Raw genomic sequence first — 20887 nt, 5'->3', positions numbered from 1 at the left:
CAGCTTACATTTAAACGACAATCCATTTGTGTCACCTGCCTATTTCTTCAACAGACCAGTGCAGTCGCAAGCTTTTTTTGTCACTCGTTTGTTGTTGTAGAAGCTTTGAGTATAAAGAGTGCAATAGAACGAAAGATAAGAGAGAAAGAAAAATTGCAATCACTTAAAAGTAATCACAATGAGGATAAACAAAAAAAGCTCAACGCATTTGCATTCATTCACTATTTTGCTTGTAGGCGTATTAAAGTTCAGATCTACATGATAACCCTTCAAGGTATTGATCAACCTGGACCAAAGTAGGTCACAAGAGAACATGTACTCTCCTTTAAATCATGCACCGCCCTTTATGCCATCTGTTTCATGGTAAGTCCTGACTTCATCTGGATAGTGGCTCTTCATCTGGATAGTGGCTCTTCATCCGGAATGTTGGCTCCCACATCGGTTCCACTGTCTCCTCCCACTACACAAAATACTTCTTCGCTTCGCCCAAATAGTTGACCTTGTGATGAAGGATCTTGTTGAGACGCTTCTCAGCGTGTTGTGCTGCCGGAACCTTCTACAGGATAGGAGCACATTATAGCACGCTATGTTCTGAATCTCTCTCATCCGCATAAAACGGTTTTAGGTTGCACACGTGAAACACTGGTGCACCTTGAAGTCTGGGGGCAGGTCCAGCTTGCCCACTCTCTTGGTGATGGTGAATGATCCCTCATATTTTTTGATCAGTCTGTGGTACTATCCACGGAAGATGCATGTGTGATCAGGATAAAGCTTCATCAACACGGAACTCAGCAAGCCAACGATGCTTGTCCGCCCACTTTTTCATCCTCTTAGCCGCCTTGTGCAGAATGCCTTTGTCAGCTTGGTTTGCTCGTACCAGTCTCGAACAAACTGATAGACAAAGGATGGCCTTCCCTTCTCTTGTGCAGCTAGAGTATATGGAATCAGCAGTTGCTGCCCCGTGGCTATTTTGAATGGACTGTGGCCTGAAGACTCATTTTTCTGAAGATTGTAGCAGAATTAGGCTATGTCCAGGAGCTTCACCCATCTTTTTGATTGGCACTAACAAAATGCCTGAGGTACTGCTCCAACAACCCGTTGATGCGCTCTGTCTACCCATTCATCTGTGGGTGGAAACTTATTGAAATTAGCAGATCAGAGTCGAGTAGTTGAAACACTACACGTCAGAATTTGTCTGTGAAGCGAGCATCGTGATCGCTCACAATAATTCTTGGTACATCTCAGTGCTTCACAACATGCTTGTCAAATAGCTCCGCAGTCTTCTCTGTGGGGTATTCCTTTGAAGCTGGGATAAAGGCGACGTACTTAGAGAAATGATCCACCACCACCAGGATGGAGTTGAAGCTATCTACCTTTTACAGACTAATAATGAAGTCCATGGAAATGTTTTTCCAATGATGTTCTGGAATGGGCAGAGGCTCAAGAAGGTCGACAGTCTTCTGGTTGGTCCCCTTGTCTTGCTAGCAAATGAGGCACGTTCGCACATACCCCTCCACATCATCTTTCATTTGCGGCCAATAGTAGCCGCGCTCAAGGATTTCTAAGGTCCACTTTTAACTTGGATGATCGGCCCATAACGTATCATGGCACTCCCTAAGCAGTTTGCAGCGAAGGCTTCCCCACCATGGCACAAAGAGGTGTCCCCCTTTGGTAACAAGGAGACCGTCCCGTAGCTAAAACCATCGAGTCTTTCCTGCTTGCGCCAAAGAGACAAGGTGTTACGCCATTGTATCTTGTTGTATACCTTCATGGATGTTGTCCAGCAATGCACCCTCCAACTGAACTTCAGAAGGCTCTACCTGCGCAACTGCCAGTTCCACTTTGTGACTCAGGGTGTCACCAACAACATTGATTTTTCTCACCTTATACTCCAAAGCGAAGTCAAACTTAACTAGAAACATTTGCCATCGAGCTTGCTTAGGTGTCAGCTTCTTCTGTGTCTGGAAATAGCTCATGGCGACATTGTCCATCTTGATGACGAACTGGGCACCGAGAAGATAGTGCTGCCATGTCCTGAGACAATACACAATGGCTGTCATCTCATGTTCGTGCATAGTGTAGCACCTCTCCACATCCTTCAGTTTTTTACTCTCGCAAGCAATCAGATGTCCCTCCTGCATAATAACTCCGCCGATGGTAAAGTTTGAAGTATCTGTGTGGACTTCAAAAGGTCTTGTGTGGTCCGACAACCGTAGCACAAGTTACCTCACCAAGGCTTTCTTCAAGCCATCAAAGGCATCTTGGCAGGCTTTTGTCCAGAGCCATACCTGATTCTTCTTCAGCAAACTTGTAAGGGGCGTAACAATGAGGGAGTAGCCTTCGATGAACTGCTGATAATAGTTTGCCAAGACAATGAATGACTGCAACTCTGACACTTTGCTTGGTGGACTGCATTCCTAGATGACTCTTATCTTCTGCCCGTCCATGCGCAGCAAACCACGCCCCACAACGTGGCCAAGGAAGTTGATCTCCTTCTGCCCGAAGATACACTTCTCTCTCTTGACACAGAGGTCATTCTCCTTCAGCACTTGAAATACTATTCGCAAGTGCTCGACATGTTCCTCCATGTTGATGTTGTAAATCACGATGTCATCAAGATAGACTACCACAAACTTGTTTAAGGGTAGAAGATATTATCCATCAATGTCATTAATGTGTCCAGAGCATTCGTCAACCCGAATGGCATCACCATAAATTCATAGGCACCATAACAAGTGACACAAGTTGTCTTTGGCTCGTCAGCATCTGCAATCCTCACTTGCCACTAACTCGATCATAAATCTAACTTTGAAAAGATACAGGCACTGCCTAGTTGATCGAACAAGTTCGCTATCAGTGGTAACAGATACTTGTTCTTCATCGTAACCTTATTTAACGCACAATAATCTACACATAGTTGTTTGGAACTATCATGTTTCATCTGAAAGAGTACAGGAGCACCAAATGGTGCTTTCAAAGGACGAATGATGCCTGCTTCTAACATCTCATCTAGCTACCTACGCAACTCCTTCAATTTAGCCAGTCCTATACGATAAGGGACCATGGCAGGAGGCTTTGCTCTCGGGGTCAACTCAATCTTGTGATTGATCTCGCGTCTAGGCGGTAGACGCTTCGACAGTTTCAGAGGCATCACTTCTTAAAACTCCACCAACAATGGGGCAAGTGTCGGCTGCACTGTTACTTCAACCTTCCCTTCTTAAGTGCGCACAACAACTAGGAATTATTGTTATCCCCGCTTGACACCCTTCTTCAATTGCATAGCATATAGCATTGAAGTCTTGCCTCCAAAAGTCAGACACTACACCGTGTGCGATGAGTTTGACCCCATGATTGTCAATGAGTTCACCTTCGGCAACATCATTACATTCTAGTTGCGAAGAAACTCCATGCTCAAAATCATCTGAAAATCATCTAGGGACACCACTGAGAAGTTGGCTTTGTCAGCCCAACTCCCAATTTAGATAGCCACATCCCTTGCTTCGCCAAGGATAGGCTTGTCCTCAAAGTTCACCGTCTTGATGGTCCTCTGCTTTGGCCTGGGCTTCAAGCCCAACCGCTCCGCCTCTTCCTATGAGACGAAGTTATGTGTGGCCCCAGAGTCTATCATTGCCATAGTAGACTTCCCATTCGCAATGACTTCTAAGTACATGAGTTTTTTGCTAACTGGTATATTTTTTATTGCATAGCTTCTGACCACATTTATGGTCTGCATGGCTCTCATTCTGAGCCACACGACCTCAGTATATTCACTCTTTGCTTATACCGTATTGGCATATCCATCATCTTTCATGAGACACTTAGTACATTGCCTTGTGATATACCTATCGCCACAGAACCAACAAGTCACAACCCACCCTTTGTTGTTGTTATTGTTGTACTTCTTGTAGTTCTGTTTTCTGTCAAAATGGTGTTGGGTCGATGCCTCACCTTTATTATTGCGCTGATCCTTTTTCTTGCCTTTATAGTCTGGCTTCTTCCCGACCTTGGTCGATGGAGTGAAGGTCTTGCACTGAGTATCCACTAGGTGCTCGGTCGTCATATATGCATCTTCCAAAGTCTCGAGATTGCTCTTTTTCACTTTAGATTGTGCCCATGGATATAGTCTCACAATAAACTAGTTGAGTATGTCTTCATCTGGCATATTAGGTATGTCTAATATGAGCTTCTAGAATGTCCTGATGTAATCTATCAAGACTCCAATGTACTTCAATTCTAACACCATCTGATATGTTTGGCGTTGTACATTCTGCGACATAAAGTAGTTTCGTAGCTCAGTTTTGAAGGCCTCAAAAGTATTAATGACATAATGCCCTCTTTCCATGTTGCTACGTTTCCTTCTCCACCAGGATATAGCATCTTCGTTGAGCAGAGTTGTTGCAGTCTTCACCATGAGGTCCTCGGCCAATACGTTCTGAATATCCAGATAGTCTTCTATCTGGAACAAAAAATTCTCTATGGCCTTGTTGTCTCTAGAACCATTGAACTTTACTAGCCTCGGCACATCTATCTTTGATGGCCTATCATCATTTTTGCCATTTAAGGTCATTGTCCATTACAACATGCGGTTCTTTAACTGAAGCTTCCTTACTTCAGTCTGCAGGGCAGTCATTGTTGTGGTCAGCGATGTAGCATGTCCCATCAACAAGTTTACCTGCTCTTGCAGTCTTGTTACCTCATCGTCCATTGCTCTAAACAACTCAATTGTGCATGAAATCGCTTCCTTATGCGAACTTACATCAGCCACCAGTCTATTGACAATCTCAATCATCTGCTCATGGCCCCGAGGTGAACCCATATCCTCGGTCTCAGCGACTGCCTTTCCTTTGGTGCTACATAAGTTGTATTAGGGCACCACGATGTCTTACTCATAAATCGTAACCTGTCAGTGTGTTTCTCGACACAGACTCCGGAGTCTCTTCCCGAGCTCGAGAACGGGCTCTGGTACCACTTGTCACAGACCTATTTCTTTAATAGGCTAGTGTGGCGCGATAGTCCTTCCTTACCACCGCAAGCCTTTCCGGTCACTTGCTTACCACAACGGAAGCTTTGAGTATGGAGAGTGAAAGAGAAGAGAGAGAGAGATTGCAATTACTTGAAGATAATCACAATGAGGGTGAACAAAGAAAGCTTAATGCATTTGCATTCATTCACTATTTTGCTCGCAAGCGCATTACAATTCAGATCTACGGGCTAACCCTTTAGGGTATTGATCAACCTGAACCAAAGTATAAGGATGGCCTGTAGAAAGTTACAAGTGACTCAACACTTACATCATGACTCAACCAAAGCAAAACAGACTCTAGACACAACCGTACAAAGTAGGTCACAAGGGAACAATTTGACAAATGACAATTAAAAGCCTCAACAGTCACCGTCATTTTGCAGAATGTTGCATGACATGGATACTCCTTTAAAAGCTAAAAGAACAATTTAATAATTTAAAATTTCAATATGATCTATATTGCAACTCAAATTTAAATCGAAAAAATGACGTGTTTCCATAAAAACCTTACAATTTCAAAAATTTGTCAATGTCCAAAACTGCAACTTTTCGACTGTAAAAAGACTTTTTCACCCTTTATACATGTAAATTTCTTTTAGATATGTGAACATCCCTCTTAAATATCAGAATATGTGATTTTTTTTTAATTTTCTCCCAAATATATGGATTTTCTCTCATATTTGTGAATTTTCTCTCAAATATAAAGATTTTCTCCCATACATTTGCGAATTTCCTGTAAAAATATGAGAATATATGAATGTCCTCCCAAATATGCAAATTTTCCCCAAAATATGTGAATGGCATACTGTATTTTGTGATTTCCCCCCTAAATATGTGCTTTTAAAACGACGCTTTTGAAGTATCACTAAAGGTTTTATGTGCTTTTAAAGTGTCACTAAAGGTCCATCACACATTTCAAGTGTCGATTTTTTTCAACAAACTCTTTTTACTAAAAATTGCATAAGGGGCACAAGCAAGAGGATGTTCTTAAATGTGTAAGGACATTCACATGTAAAGGTTATGACATTTGCAAATGTGGAAGCAGTAAGGAGGACATTTGCAAATGTGTGGAAGGAAATTCACATATTTGGGAGAAAATTTGCAAATACGAGAGAAAATTTACATATTTGGATATTTAAGAGGAAAGTTTGCATATCTGGAGGAAATTTACATGTGCGAAGGGTGAAAAGGTCCTTTTACAACTGAAAAGTTTGGTTTTGGACATCATGCAGATTTTGAAAAGTATAAGTTTTTCAGAAAACATATCATTTTTGTCGTACAGTATGATCATTTTTCAAATTTAAATTTGGTCTCACTAGTAAAAATTTGGATTTAGATTTGATTCATTCAATATGACCCATTTGCATAGCTATTTTAAAGTGCATGGTGTCAACTTGCAATATTTTTGCAAAAATGATCACATTATTCTAAAAAAATGTATATTTTTTTTGCAAATGCTTACAAATATATCAAATTTTTTTGTGTAGCCAAAAGTGTCAATTCTCAACATATTCTGGATCATTTTACCCTTGTATTGTGAATCTCTTTTAAACTGGAAGAGTTTCACATGTAATTTGGGTGGACCTACTGATATTCACACCAATATCTTGTAAATCTCCATCAAATTAGAGGAGATTCATGTTGTAATTTGTGTGAACTTGCTGACATTTGCATGAATATCCTATTAATCACTTTCAAACTAAAAGAAATTTGTGTATAATTTATGCGGACTTTCTGAATTCACACCAATATTTTGCAATCTCCTTAAAGCTAGAGAATATGTGTGTGTAATTTGCGTAAACCTACTGACATTCATATGAAATATTTTATGACTTTCTTTCAAATTATAGGAGATTCATATGTAATTTGTGTGAACCTACTGACATTCATATGAATATCTTATGAATCTTCTTCAAACTAGAAGATATTCATATATAATTTGTGTTGCCTTTCTGACACTCACACGAATATATTGTGAAACTCTTTCAAGCTGGAGGATTTGCATGTAATTTGAACATACCTATTGACATTGATACAAATATCTTGTGAATCTCCTTTAAACTAAAGGAGATTCATATATAGTTTGTGCGGACCTACAACTATTCTTATAGATATCTTGTGTCTATTTTAGAGCATTAAACGTGAATCTCTTCTAGTTTGAAGGTGACTCATAAGATATTAGTGAGAATGTTAGCAGGTTTGTACCTATTATATGTGAATTTCTTCTACTTTAAAGGAGATTCATACGATATTTATGCAAATGTCAATAAGTTCACACAAATTATATGTGAATCTGTTTTAGTTTGAAGAAGATTCATAAGATATGTATGGGAATGTCAGTAGGTATGTGCATATTACACATGAATCTCCTATAGTTTGAAGGAAATTCACAAGATATTTTTTAGAATATCAGTAGGTCCATGTAAATTATACGTGAATCTCCTCTAGTTTAAAGAAAATTCACAAGATATATATTCGTGTGAATTTTAATAGGTCTACATGAATTATTCTCAAATCTCCTCTTGTTTAAAGAATATTTACAAAATTTTGTGTGAATATTAGCAGGTATGTGCAAACTACATGAGAATCTCCTCTAGTTTGAAGGAGATTTATAAAATATTTCATTTAAACGGCAATGGGTCTATGCAAACATGGAAAGCTTCTTTAGTTTAAAGGAGATTTGCAAGATATTCATGCAAATGAAAGTAAGCCCGCATAAATTATACGTGAATCTCCTCAAGTTTTAAGGAGATTCAAAAGATATTTATATGAATGTCTGCCACATAAATTATACTTGAAACTCCTCTACTTTCAAAGAGATTCACAAGATATTTGTGTAAATGTCAGCAGCTTCACACAAATTATGTACAAATCTCCTCTCATTTGAAGGAGATCCGCAAGATATTTATGTGAATATTTGCAGGTTCGTGTAAATTATATGTGTATCTCATTTATGTCACACAACTCTTATCAAATTTTTGCATGTAGGGTAAAATGGTTCTAAATAAGTTGAGAATCGACACTTTCGGGTACGTGAAGAATTTTGACATATTTATAGGAGTTTGCAAAAACATGCAATTTTTCGATGACACTATGATCATTTTCTGCCATTCTACTATCAGTACAGTGTGACAATATGAATTCTTGATCTTTCAAGCCATGTTTAGCAAATTGACCCCATAAACATTTCAAAATGACTTATTTAATAGGAATCGACTATTGTAACATGTTTTTTTCATTTTAAAAAATCTTTAAAAAAAAATTGAACCATTGATTTTTTACGCTTAAAAAAACTCCAAAGGTATTTGAAAAGCTCCTTGCTTGCAGCTAATAAGCACTTTATATATAACCTCTCTCTATCTCTCTTGCATATATCAAACGAGACACAAGTATCACCAATAATGAATCCATGCAAACTTGAATTACTAGGTGTCAATCACTTTTCACCAACAATCTCACTTCATTGCAAGAGGATTCTCAATGATTTCTTTTGTATCTACCCAAACACATCTGACAGTTGAGGAAAACAAGAGAACAAGATGATACACACCACCATACATACAAACTTAGTATGAACTGGGCATTTTTTATACTTTTTCCAGATATCTGACCTTGCATATGCATTTCACGTGATCCATTTGCTAAAATCAACACTTTTTTTATTTATAACCCGAAGAAACCATACCCAACATAAATATCTGGTGGTGCTAGCTCAGCCTGCCATACCTACGGTCGTCATGCCGGTAATGTAAAACTGCAAGGCTAGGACCCTTACCCCCAAGGCCTATGCTATGCATTGACTTACGCAGAGGGGTGATGCCCATTGGACACTTAGATCATGTTTCTTTAATGAATAAGTAAATAATTTAGAAAATGTTTGAACTATACAAATAATTTGAATGATTTCCTAAAAATCCTATAGTTTTTTATATTCTATCGATGTCGAAAATCATAAATATTCGATATCATTAGCACCCTTTTACCCTTTGCAACTGCGAATTTATGCCTTATTACAATAAAATTGTACCACTTGTCGGCTAGTTTCAACTCCCACTTAAATCCAGAAATGGAGATTTTTTATGCAGAAACTTAAACCTCACGAACTCGCATAAATTTATTTGCGATTTTTTTGTGAAACTGAAACCACCAAAATTGTAAATATCCTACTCTTTCGCATATATTTCATGAAATAAAAAAAACATGTGTGAAACTGCACTTACCACTAAATTTGCAAATATCTTGTGTTTTTGCATATACTTTCTGAAATCACATAAATTTATGTGTGAAACTGTACTTACCACTTACCACCAAATTCGCAAATATCCTACTTATTCACATATATGATACGATATCACATAAATTTATCAGTGAAAACCCACTAAATTCGTAAATATCTTACTTATTCACATATACTACACAATCTCACATAACATAATTTGTGAATCGCCTTATATTGCAAATATCATACTTCACTATTTACAAAAGTATGACACATATGTGATATTGCTTATTTATTGTAAAATATTTTCTTGAATCATATATAAACCCATTGTGATCTCCAACCTGATTATTTTTGCATAATCTAGGTTTTTTTGTCTTTTGTCCTCAACCAGTGGTCCCAAACCTACTTTCCTTTTGACAACTATTTTCGTCAAATGTTTTTGGCAACTATTCATCGAAGGCATTTCATCATTGCTGAATCATTGACGACATATTTTTTCGGTAAACACAGTGTACCCTTTTGTTTAACGGCTGAATCAAACACGGTTCCATTTTGTTTAACGACTGAATGAAAAAATGTTCACTTTTGTTTTATTTTTCTTAAAATAAAATATTTTTTTGTTATTTTTGGTAAGCATAGTGTTTTCTTTTTTTTAAATGCTTTTTGAAACTCAAATAATTTGTTTGGTTTTTGCAATGCTTGTTCAATATTCTATGTATTATTGTTGTAAAAAAATTTGAATATGTTTATTAATACAATATGACCAATAAGAAGAAGACTATGTCAAAGGGGACCACACGCACATCATCTGAAATTTTGCAAACACAACAACAAAAGCCAACGAAGAACTATAAATTCGGTCATCCTGATAATTTTGAAGCACGACTTAGTGTGTAGATCTAGGTAGAGAGGGAGCCACATCCAGAGACAAAAATATGGGTGTCCAATGTTTTTCTATAAAAAATGTACCATAAATAATCACATGCAACTGCGTTCAAGCAGTGAGCTAAAAAAAACCCTGAATTGTCATATATGAACAACTGCAAATTCCCAAGTGGCCTGTATCTAAAGCAGAATATGCAAAAAAATTTAAGCAGTTTGTAAGCACAATCTTGTCTCCCATCCCAAAAGCATCTAAGGAAGGGGAGGGTGACCCATTGGCTCACTATGAGGTTGTTGCTAACCTCAATACCCAGATAAATGAAGTTGGAGATGCGGCCACCTATAGTGGCAGTAGTGCGAGCACGAATGAGGTATCTGACAAAGGGGCTAAGGTTAATGTGGACCCTCCTCAGAAAGTAGATGTAAGTGAGGATCGTGTAGTTGGGTCGGATGCAAATATCGCTTAGGAGTTCGATATTGCTCTTCATGCACAACAAAAAGTGCATGCTTAGACGAAGGATTACTCTGTGGTATTCCTCTTTGAACTTCAAGACTAACACGAGGGCGGTAAAGACATCGACTTAGCATCCATAAAACGTGCCACCAATGACGATTTTGTAGTCGCTCAGAAGGTTGCATGTTCTTCAACAGCAAAGAGGGTCTTTCTAAGAAATAAGAATTTTGGAGAGAAGTACAAAACGATTGTAAGTGAATCATAAGAAGAGTTGACTTTTGCACTTAAAAGAAGTTCGCATGTTAAAAAATAGGATACATACTCGAGAGGATATGATATATACTCAAGTTGGCCTTTTGGATAACACAAATAAGGTCATCGAGGAGCTACGATCGTGACAATCACATCATTCTCAACTGTGGAAATCCATTTACTTGTTTTTTATTTTTTTTTATATTCGAAGATCGACATTATAACTCATTGATTTGTGTTTAATGTCATTTGAATGTTTCTATGAATGAATTTTTATACAAAGTCGTTTGTTTGTCATTGATTTGTATATAATGATATTGATTAAATGTAAAACTGAAACTACTATTGAATGTTTAAATTATTTGAATGTAAAACTGAAACCACTGTTGAATGTTTGAATCATTTGGATGTTTAAACTGAAAGCACTGTTGAATGTTTAAATGATTTAAATATTCAAACTGAAAGCATTGTTGAATGATTTGTATATAACATCATTGTTTATACGCTCATATGTTTTCAAATCATTTGAATGTTTATTTGCTTACTTCACTGTTATTTAGGTTGTTATATGCGAAAATCCACTTAAAAAATTGAAACCACTAAAATCACAAATATTGTATAAATTCACTTAAACATATGTCCACTTAAACTGCAACCACTAAAATTGCATATGTCATATTTTTTGCATATTAATTCATAAATTTGCAACTATTTATGAAAATCCTATTAACTAGTACAAATCCAACAATTTTGCAACAATCCTATTGTTTTGCATAACTACTGAAACAATTAAAATCGCAAATAACCAATTCATTTGTGAAACAATAGGATTTTCACAAATATGTTAATGCACAATTATTAATTATATGCACAAAAGTATGATTTATGTGAAACAGTAGAATTTTAGTGGTTTCAGTTTAAATGGAGTTTTGCAAATATTTTTATAAGAAATATTGACGTATATGCAAAAAGAGTAAGATATTTGCGATTTTGGTGGTTTTAGTTTCACCAAAAATTCGTAAATAAATTTATGCGAGTTCGTGAGGTCTGAGTTTTTGCGTAAAAAAACATGCAATTCTGGATTTAAGTGGGAGTTGAAACTAGTCGACAGGCAGCACAATTTTACAAAAAAGACACAAATTAGCAGTTGTGAAGGGTAAAAGGGTCCTAACAATGTAAAAAATTTGCGATTTTGGACATCAAAGAGAAATATAAAAAAATTGTAAGATTTTTTTGGAATCGGGTCCAACTATCAGTAGGCAAGATCATTTTCCATAAATAATTTTTGAGACTTTAAATATTTATGAAAATTTTAAACTGTTGATTTTCAAGCTCTAAAAAGCCTACTCAATTATTTTATTTGGACTATTCAAAAGCTGATTCTTACAAAATCAAGCATGTAGAATACACCGTACAGTTAGATTTAAAAAGAAAAAAACAAGAAAAGAAACAAAGGTGCCTAAAAATGGCGGTTTCTATAGATCTGCTTAGTACCTACACGTTACTCGTGAAAACACATAATGGTTTAAGGGGAGAATCAAATTTTAAGAAATATGAACTTAAAGGCGTGTTTGATGGCGCCAACTTTTTATCTCCAAAGAAAAAAACTCAGTTTTTTTTTGGGGCCCACATGTGCCATCAAACACGTTCAAAACTTTCCCCCAAAAGCCACAATTTTGGGAAAGTTTCCTTGACACCATAAAAACAAACATTAGGGAGCAGCAGCTACTTTATTCTCTTTTAAGAATTGCGGTATGTCATTAGAAACGAAACTGCCAGTAAACCCCTATTCAAGAACATTTTCACAAGCAATTGTTTTAAAAATGGACCAATGGCACATGCGACGAGGTTCTAACAGGTAGGGATGGCAGTGGGGCGGGGCGGGGGACAAGGTTTCCACCCCCGCCCCGCCTCAAAATTTTATCCTCCACCCCCGCCCTGCCTCCGCGGCGGGGATGGATTTTATCCTCCACCCCGCCTCCATCCCCGTTTCATACCCTTCATCCCCGGTCCAAACGGGGATGAGGCGGGGGGGGGGGGGGGGATATTGCGGGGAAAAGTGGTCGGGGCGGGGATGAGGCGGGGATCGTGGCGGGGACGGGGCGGGGCGGGGCGGGGAAAAGTGCACGTCCACCCCCGCCCCGCCTCCGTGGTGGGGATGGATTTTATCCTCCACCCCCGCCTTCATCCCCGTTTCATACCCTTAATCCCCGGTCCAAACGGGGCGAGGCGGGGCGGGGCCCCGCTTTCCCCCTGTCCACTGCCATCCCTACTAACAGGTCCTTGATCACCATAAATAACTTTAGATCAGATCAACAGATGGTGACTTTCCAGCAAAGCAAGGGGAAAGTCTCAACTGTCTGAACTTACACCAGAATACCCAAAGCATATCACACAGACTTGGTCCAGCATTGCATGGAGCTTCGCAAAGTTGATGGATCAGGGTTCGGCTCCAAAGGAACTGATCAATTCATACCGAACGGTACTTGGCAAATCTTTCCAAATCCAATTGGCTAAACAGTTTAGTCTCCGATCTCGTTTTTCAAACAAATTCAAGGACGAGATTTTGTTTGCCATACAAAACCCTTCATGCACAACCAGTCAAGTGACGCAAGGGGGGAATCAAGATGCGTCCGAGTTCAGGATCAATTTTCTTTATTTAGATTTAATATGGGCATTAGTTTTTTGAAATGCATTTTGGATTACAGATAGATATTGGATCCTTCTTGAACTTATGTTAAATTAGGGTTTTGGTTTCTTTGATTTCTCCTGTAAATACTCATCCTAGAATGTTGTTTTAGGGATAGATAACCAAATCCTGAGTTATTCAACAGGATATAACCGTTGGAAAACTGCAGTTTCACTGGAAATAAAGAAAGAGCAGCAGAAAAGCTGACTCAAACAGCTGAAGAGAAAAAGATGACATATACACTGATACCACAAGAAATAGCTAATATAATGAAATTATGGGCAAAAGCAGAAAAACAGTAATCTCTGCTCAAACAGTTCTTCCTTTTTTTTTCCAGCTATCCAGAAGACCAATAAATAGCACAACAGGTTCATGCTGAGGTTACAAGTGTATTTTCGATTGCAACATCAAGCTAACAGAGTGCGGACTGGACTCGATTTTACTTCACACGGTTGTAGAATCATACGTACGATGAAAAGAATGGGTATACCCATTATACAGGCTTAGCAGAGGACAGCCACAGATCCAAAGAGGAACAAGGCTGTCAGTAGGGCCACTACAATGGGATAGCCTTCTCAATCTACCCCCCATATTTACACTTCGGATGACATCCTATTCTTCAAGCAAAGAATTGTTGAGATTGTACATCTGCATCCACCAATCTGGATATGAAAAGGAAAACAAAAGAGGGAACACATAAGAACCTAAATTTTAAGTCGGGACAGTTAACTTACATGGTACAAGTTACCAGCCACAGGATGCATATTATCCACCATTTCTACCTCTGCCCATAGACAATCTGAAGGATAAAATAAATAAATACCTCTTTGTAGCGGAAGCAAAAAAACGATTGTTGATGTTTGTCTTGCTCAACGGATGCATGCCTTCACTTGGAGAGAATGGTGAACCCACGAATCCAAGTGCCCCACGACGCACTGTCACCACGAAGATGGCCTCACTGTCTTCTTCTTCTTCAAAATGTTCACTCACTGCACAAGATCTCTTTCTCTCCGTGTGTTTACACTTCTCTCTATCTCTCTCTCTCTCTCTCTCACTATGCACACATTCAGACTCTTTGTATGTTTCACTGTACACACATTCAGACTTTCTGTTCTCCCTCTACCTCACACAAATGAGGAATCAAAAAATTAGGAAAAGATGGGGAGGTGAACGGTTTCCAAACCGCCCCCTCATCAAAAGGTGGGACGGGTCTGGATCTCGCCCATCATGGGTGGACCCGGTACCCAACCCAACATTCTCCCACTCGCACATGATAAGAAGAGATCTTAAAAGTAGAAACACCATATGTGTTCATATCAAATGGTGAATGACATCAGGTATTCAAAATGGCAAATAGATTGTGCGCCCTGTGAGCTTAGGGAATGGAGGCATATTATATACCGGTTAGTATAACATAATAGCCTAAACCTGCAAAAAATAAGATGACACAAGGTATACCTGCACAAGCTAGGTAAGAAGCTCATTGTATTCTAGATCAAATACATTTTTCATATTCTAGCATACCGAATCCCTCTGCACATATTTATAGTGCCAAGTTATGCCAGACAAGGCCTTCTATTATGTCACATGTTTAATCATAAACCCAGCATCCTCAGGATGTGGTAAAATAAGTTAGCTTTTTAACATGTGCATAATCTGAAAATGTCAAATGATCTTCCTTTCCAACACTCTTTCTTTGAATCAAGATAAGTTGCTTTCTCAGACATGTTCATTTAGACCGGATCGGACATAGCCTTAAGCAACATGCTAAAGTAGCAACACTCATCTTTCTCCTTAAAATAAGGTCAAAAGTCAATAAGGATACCAATACCAATATATATATATATATATATATATATATATATATATATATATATATATATATATATATATATATATATATATATATATATATATATATATATATCAAGAACTCACACAGTGAAGAAGTAGAGATCATTCTTCATTTCTTTTTGTGGTTGACCTATAGTTATGGTGCGATATACGTGGTATGACTCACATATTACAACAAGACTATCTCACTCTAGTGAGTGTATGCATACACCATAAATTCTTTGTCGTACAGATCTTTACTAGTTCAGTTTCTCCCTGAGAAACTAACTTAAGTCCTTCAAGATGCACATTCCCATACAATGTTTATCCAAGTCCTCAGATCTGGTCAACCAGGTTACCCTTGATATTTAGATAGCAAGGTCGGTCTCTCCATATAGTTAAATATACACGAGACCTCATCCTAACCCAGTTAGGGCGATGTATCCCATATACATATATATATGGCGGATATCATAACTCATTATACTCTCACTCTTTTGAGTTATTAACACATGGTATCCCCAAAATCCGACATGCTTATTAATTTAGCAACCCTGAATTTTATTACATCCCATCTCATCTCGCTCACAAGCAGCATCTAAATCCGTGTGAGAAGATTTATTTCAAACCTGGTAGCATACTCATATAGATGTGCAACATGCTATACAATAATCATAGAAAGAAATATGAATAACATTAGTATCAAAACTTACAAATACCTATAGATTTTACATGCTTAACATAAGAATCCTTATTAATCAACTTAGTAAAGGGATCTGCCACCATATCTTGGGTATTAACATATGCCAAGGCAACCTTGCCTTTAGATACAATGTCGCGCATATACTTGCAACTCGTGTCTATATGTTTTGTTCTACTGTGAAACTGAGGATCTTTGACAAACGCAATTGCCGCTTGATTATCACAAAATAAAGTCATTGGCAGTTTTGCATCAGAAGTGACACCCAATTTTTTGACGAATCTCCTTAACCAAACACATTCCTGCACTGTCAACGAGCCTGCAACAAATTCAGCTTCCATTGTGGACAAGGCTACACACGTCTGCTTCTTGCTACACCAAGATATAACACCATTATTTATCAAGAACACATAGTCAGACATAGACTTACGCTCATCAGGGTCCCCGCCCCAATCTACATCTGTATAGCCTACTACACGCATGTTACCACCATGGTAGCAAAGAACTGAATCTGATGTGCCTTTAAGATATCGCATAATCCTCTTGACAACCTTCTAATGCGTTTGTCCCGGATTAGTTTGATATCTACTCACCAACCCTATTGCATAATATATGTCAGGTCGAGTGCAGATCATTAGGTACATTAGGCTGTCTGCTGCACTGGAGTAAGGGACTTTGGACATAACTTCTATTTCTTTTGATTCCTTTGGATGTACTTTAAGACTTAAATCATTTTCTTTTGCAATAGGAGTATCTATGAGTTTACAATCTTGCATATGAAATCGTTCTAAGACCTTTATATACGACTCTTGTAAAAGAGAAAAAACTCTTTTTGAACAATCTTTTTTAATCTCTATGCCCAGCATAAAGCATGCTTCACCCATGTTTTTTATTTCAAAATGAATAGACAACCATTCTTTAATGGTTTTCAGAAACTCTAAATGATTACTAGCCAATAAAATATCATCTACATATAGAGTTAGAATTACAAATTTTGGACTTTGACGCTTAAGATAAACACAGTGGTCTTCATCAATCATAGCAAAGTCATTGCTCATGATGGTCTCATGAAACCTTAAATACCACTGTCTGGATGATTGCTTCAATCCATAAATAGATCATTTGAGCTTGCATGCTTTGCGCTCAAATCCAGCAGTAACAAACCCCTCGGGTTGTTCCATGTATATTTCTTCATTTAGTTTTTCATTTAGGAATGCTGTCTTAACATCCATTTAATGTAATTCTAAATCCATATGTGACACCATGGCTAACAAAAAGCGAATAGAGATCAATTTGACCACAGGAGATAATGTCTCCTCATAGTCTATCCCTGCCATCTGTGTGTATCCTTTAGCAACCAAACGTGCTTTGTATCACTCGATAGATCCATCAGCATTCCTCTTTATATTGAGAACCCATTTGCTCCTAATAGGTTTTCTTCTTTTTCAAAGATTAACAAGATCCCAGACCTCATTGGATGCCATGGATTTTATTTTCTCTTCTATTGCCTTGCGTCATTAATCCCTTTTAGAACAAGATAAAGCATCTCTAACACTCTTAGGTATCTTATCATCTTGGGGCATGATCACAAAAGCTTCCCATTCGATTTGAAATCTCCGGCGAGGATTTTTCTTCCATGAACTCTTTTGAGTTGTCAAATCTTCATCAAAGTCGATATCCACTTGAGTGTTACTCTCACTATCCAATAGTGGTATAGAAACATCCTCTTGTATCTCTAAAACATGATGATCAATCTCTTTAGATTGATCTGAATCATCCAATTCATAGAATTAAAAGTTACACTCTATCTCTCCTCTTTTAGGAAAATCACTCTCAATAAATGTGACATCTCTAGAATCTATCTCAGAAATACTTCCATTTGTATTCTCTCCTAAGAATATATATCATTTTGAATGTTCACAGTATCTTATAAAGATACAGTTCTTTCTCCTAAGACCCAATTTTCCATGTTGATGGGAAAGATTATGGACATATGCAGCAGACCCTCAGGGTTTGAGATGAGCCAAATCAGGTTTTCTGCCTGTCCATAATTCGTAGGAAGTTGAAAAAATAGATTTAGTTGATACACGATTTAATACATGGGCTTTAGTCAACAAACAATCACCTCAAAAGGAAATGGGTAAATTTGTCTGCGCCTTCATGGACCTGATCATCTCTAAGAGGGTCATATTCCTCATTTTTGAAACACCATTTTGTTGCAGAGTTCGAGGAGTAGTCAATTGTCTATCTATCCTTTTTTCATCACATAATTCTTTGAATTATTCGGATAGATATTCACGTCCACGATCTGTTCTCAAAGCCTTGATCCTACGATCAAGTTGATTCTCTACCATGTTCATAAAAGATCTAAAGCAATCCAATGCTTCAGATTTATGTGAAAATAAATACACATGGCTAAATCGTGTATAATCATCAATAAAAGTAATGAAATAAGAGACTCCATGCCTTGTTGCCACATTCATTGGTCCACATATATCAGAATGAATTAATTAAAGAGGATAGGTTGCTCTAATTATCTTTCCAAAAGGCAATCGAGTCACTTTTCCAGCGAGACAATGCTCACATATAGGCATTTCAATCTTTGCATAGGATCTCAAAAGACCCTCTTGTGCGAGCCTATCCATTCTCTTTTCCCCTATATATCTAAGTCGAGCATGCCATATAGATACATCGACATTCATATTACTAGCAGTTGAAACAAGAGAAAAACATTCATCACTAACATTCAAACTTTTAAGTTATGTGTCCAACACATAGAAACCATTCATCAAGAAACCAAAAGCAACAAAAGTTTATCCACAAAAGATGTCAACATTGACATCTCCAAACACAAGTTTATAGTTTAACATAGATAAAGCAGAAACTGAAATCAAATTTCGTCGAATCTCTAGAACATACAGAACATCATGTAATAATAAAGATCGTCCTTCTCGCAAATCCAATTTACAGGTTACGATCCCTTTGACTTCTGCTTTAGAGTGGTTCCTCAGGAACAACCACTTTGAACCAAATGACATCTTCCTGTATTCGACGAAGTTTGTGCGGTCTTTGGTCACATGGTCGGTAGCTCCTGAGTCTAAAATCCACATAGGATTAGATTCAATAATTAGTGCACAACTACAAACATTTGTACATAAATCAGGAGTTATAAGAGAGTGTACCTTCTCCTGTTCATGACATTCACGAGCATAGTGACCCAAATTGTCACACTTAAAGCATTTTGTATTCACCTTATTTTTTCTGCTACCACGCTTCCCAGAGCGATGATAATGCTTCTTTTCTTTCTCTTTGTCTTGTCCCTTCTTGAACTTCCTTGGTCCATAAAATTTTTTCTTAAAAAATTTTGGCCTCTTCGAGCTTTCTGCCATATATGCTCTCATGCTAGATGGTTGAGTCGCTTTTAGGCAATCATTTTCTAGCTCTATATGACAAGGAATATCATTGAAAGTCTTAATACTCTCGTTATGTATCATATTAATTTTTATATGCTCCCAACTATGTGTCAGAGACCGAATCAGAGCCTGGACCTGCTGTTTATCTGTAAGGATATGTCATGCACTATTGAGCTCTCTTATCATATTTGTCATCTCCCTGAGATGCTGGCTCTTAGTGTGCTGAGGAGACTTCTTGTAGGAATCAAACCTGATGGTCAGCCTTCTAAGCTTTGTAGCTGATGTTCCTCTAAACTTATCTTTAAGGGTCATCCACATCTGTTGAGCAGTCTTATAATACTCAAATTGGCACATGATGTCATTCTGCATATAATATAGCATGGTAACACGCGCAACAATATTCATGCACTTCCATTTCTCATAGGTCTCCATATCCCTATGAGATTGTGCCCCATTACCAATTTTAGGTCGTTCCACAGTATGGTTGAGAGCCTCCATGGCCTCAGCCTCCTCTAGTGTAAACTGAATCTTCTTATGCCATATATCATAGTTATCACCATTCAGTTTCTCAATTCGTGCTAAGTTCATTATGGATTTGCTTGGTACGTGCAGTCATGTCCTAATAAAAATACAATGCACAATTATGTTATTTATGCATGTTGTGATCTAATCATTAGCACATCTATATGCAGTCATAATCACACGATTAGATAATATATAATTTCTCTCAGGGCGTGGAATCAAAAGCTCAGTACGTTCACAAATATCTCTCACTTTCTCTATGATGATTATATTCATCTAAACTATATTATAACTGTATAAATAGAGTATTAACTCATGGAGTAAGTACTTCAAACTCCTCAAATGCATAACATAAACATGTATATGTGACAAATTATATATACTTCAATATATGTATATATAGCATATCATGCATATATATATATATATATTAAAAATTAAAATAAAAATAAATATAATAATAATCTTGGACCGGGTCCGAGTATCCACGAACTAGCTGGGGCCCAGCCAAAAAAAATGGCTTGCGGCACCAGCCGTAGGCCATGAGCCTCTGCCCACATGGACCCTGTCTGAATGCCAGGATCCATCCAAAAAAAATAAACAGGCCTGCGGCCTTGCCGCAATGGGTCTGGTCGGAGGCCATGCCTACGTTGCAGCAGGCCACCTGGCCGAAGGCCACGTCTGCGGCCTAATCGTTGGGCCTGGCCGGAGGCCTGGCCTGCGACTGCAGTGGCTTGCCTGAGAAGGCCAGGCCTGCGACGTGCGCTATAGTGGCCCGCCTGGCCAAAGGCCAAGCCTGCGGCCCTACTGTTGGGCCTGCGTTGCAGTGGCCCGCTTGGCCATGTGGTCTAACCGTTGGGCCTGGTCAGAGGTTGAGCTTGGTCCGGCACTACAGTC

The sequence above is a fragment of the Nuphar pumila genome, chromosome 14, assembly GCF_984573655.1.
Source record: "Nuphar pumila chromosome 14, dmNupPumi1.hap1.1, whole genome shotgun sequence".
NCBI lineage: Eukaryota > Viridiplantae > Streptophyta > Magnoliopsida > Nymphaeales > Nymphaeaceae > Nuphar > Nuphar pumila.
This window is presented reverse-complemented; position numbering follows the sequence as displayed.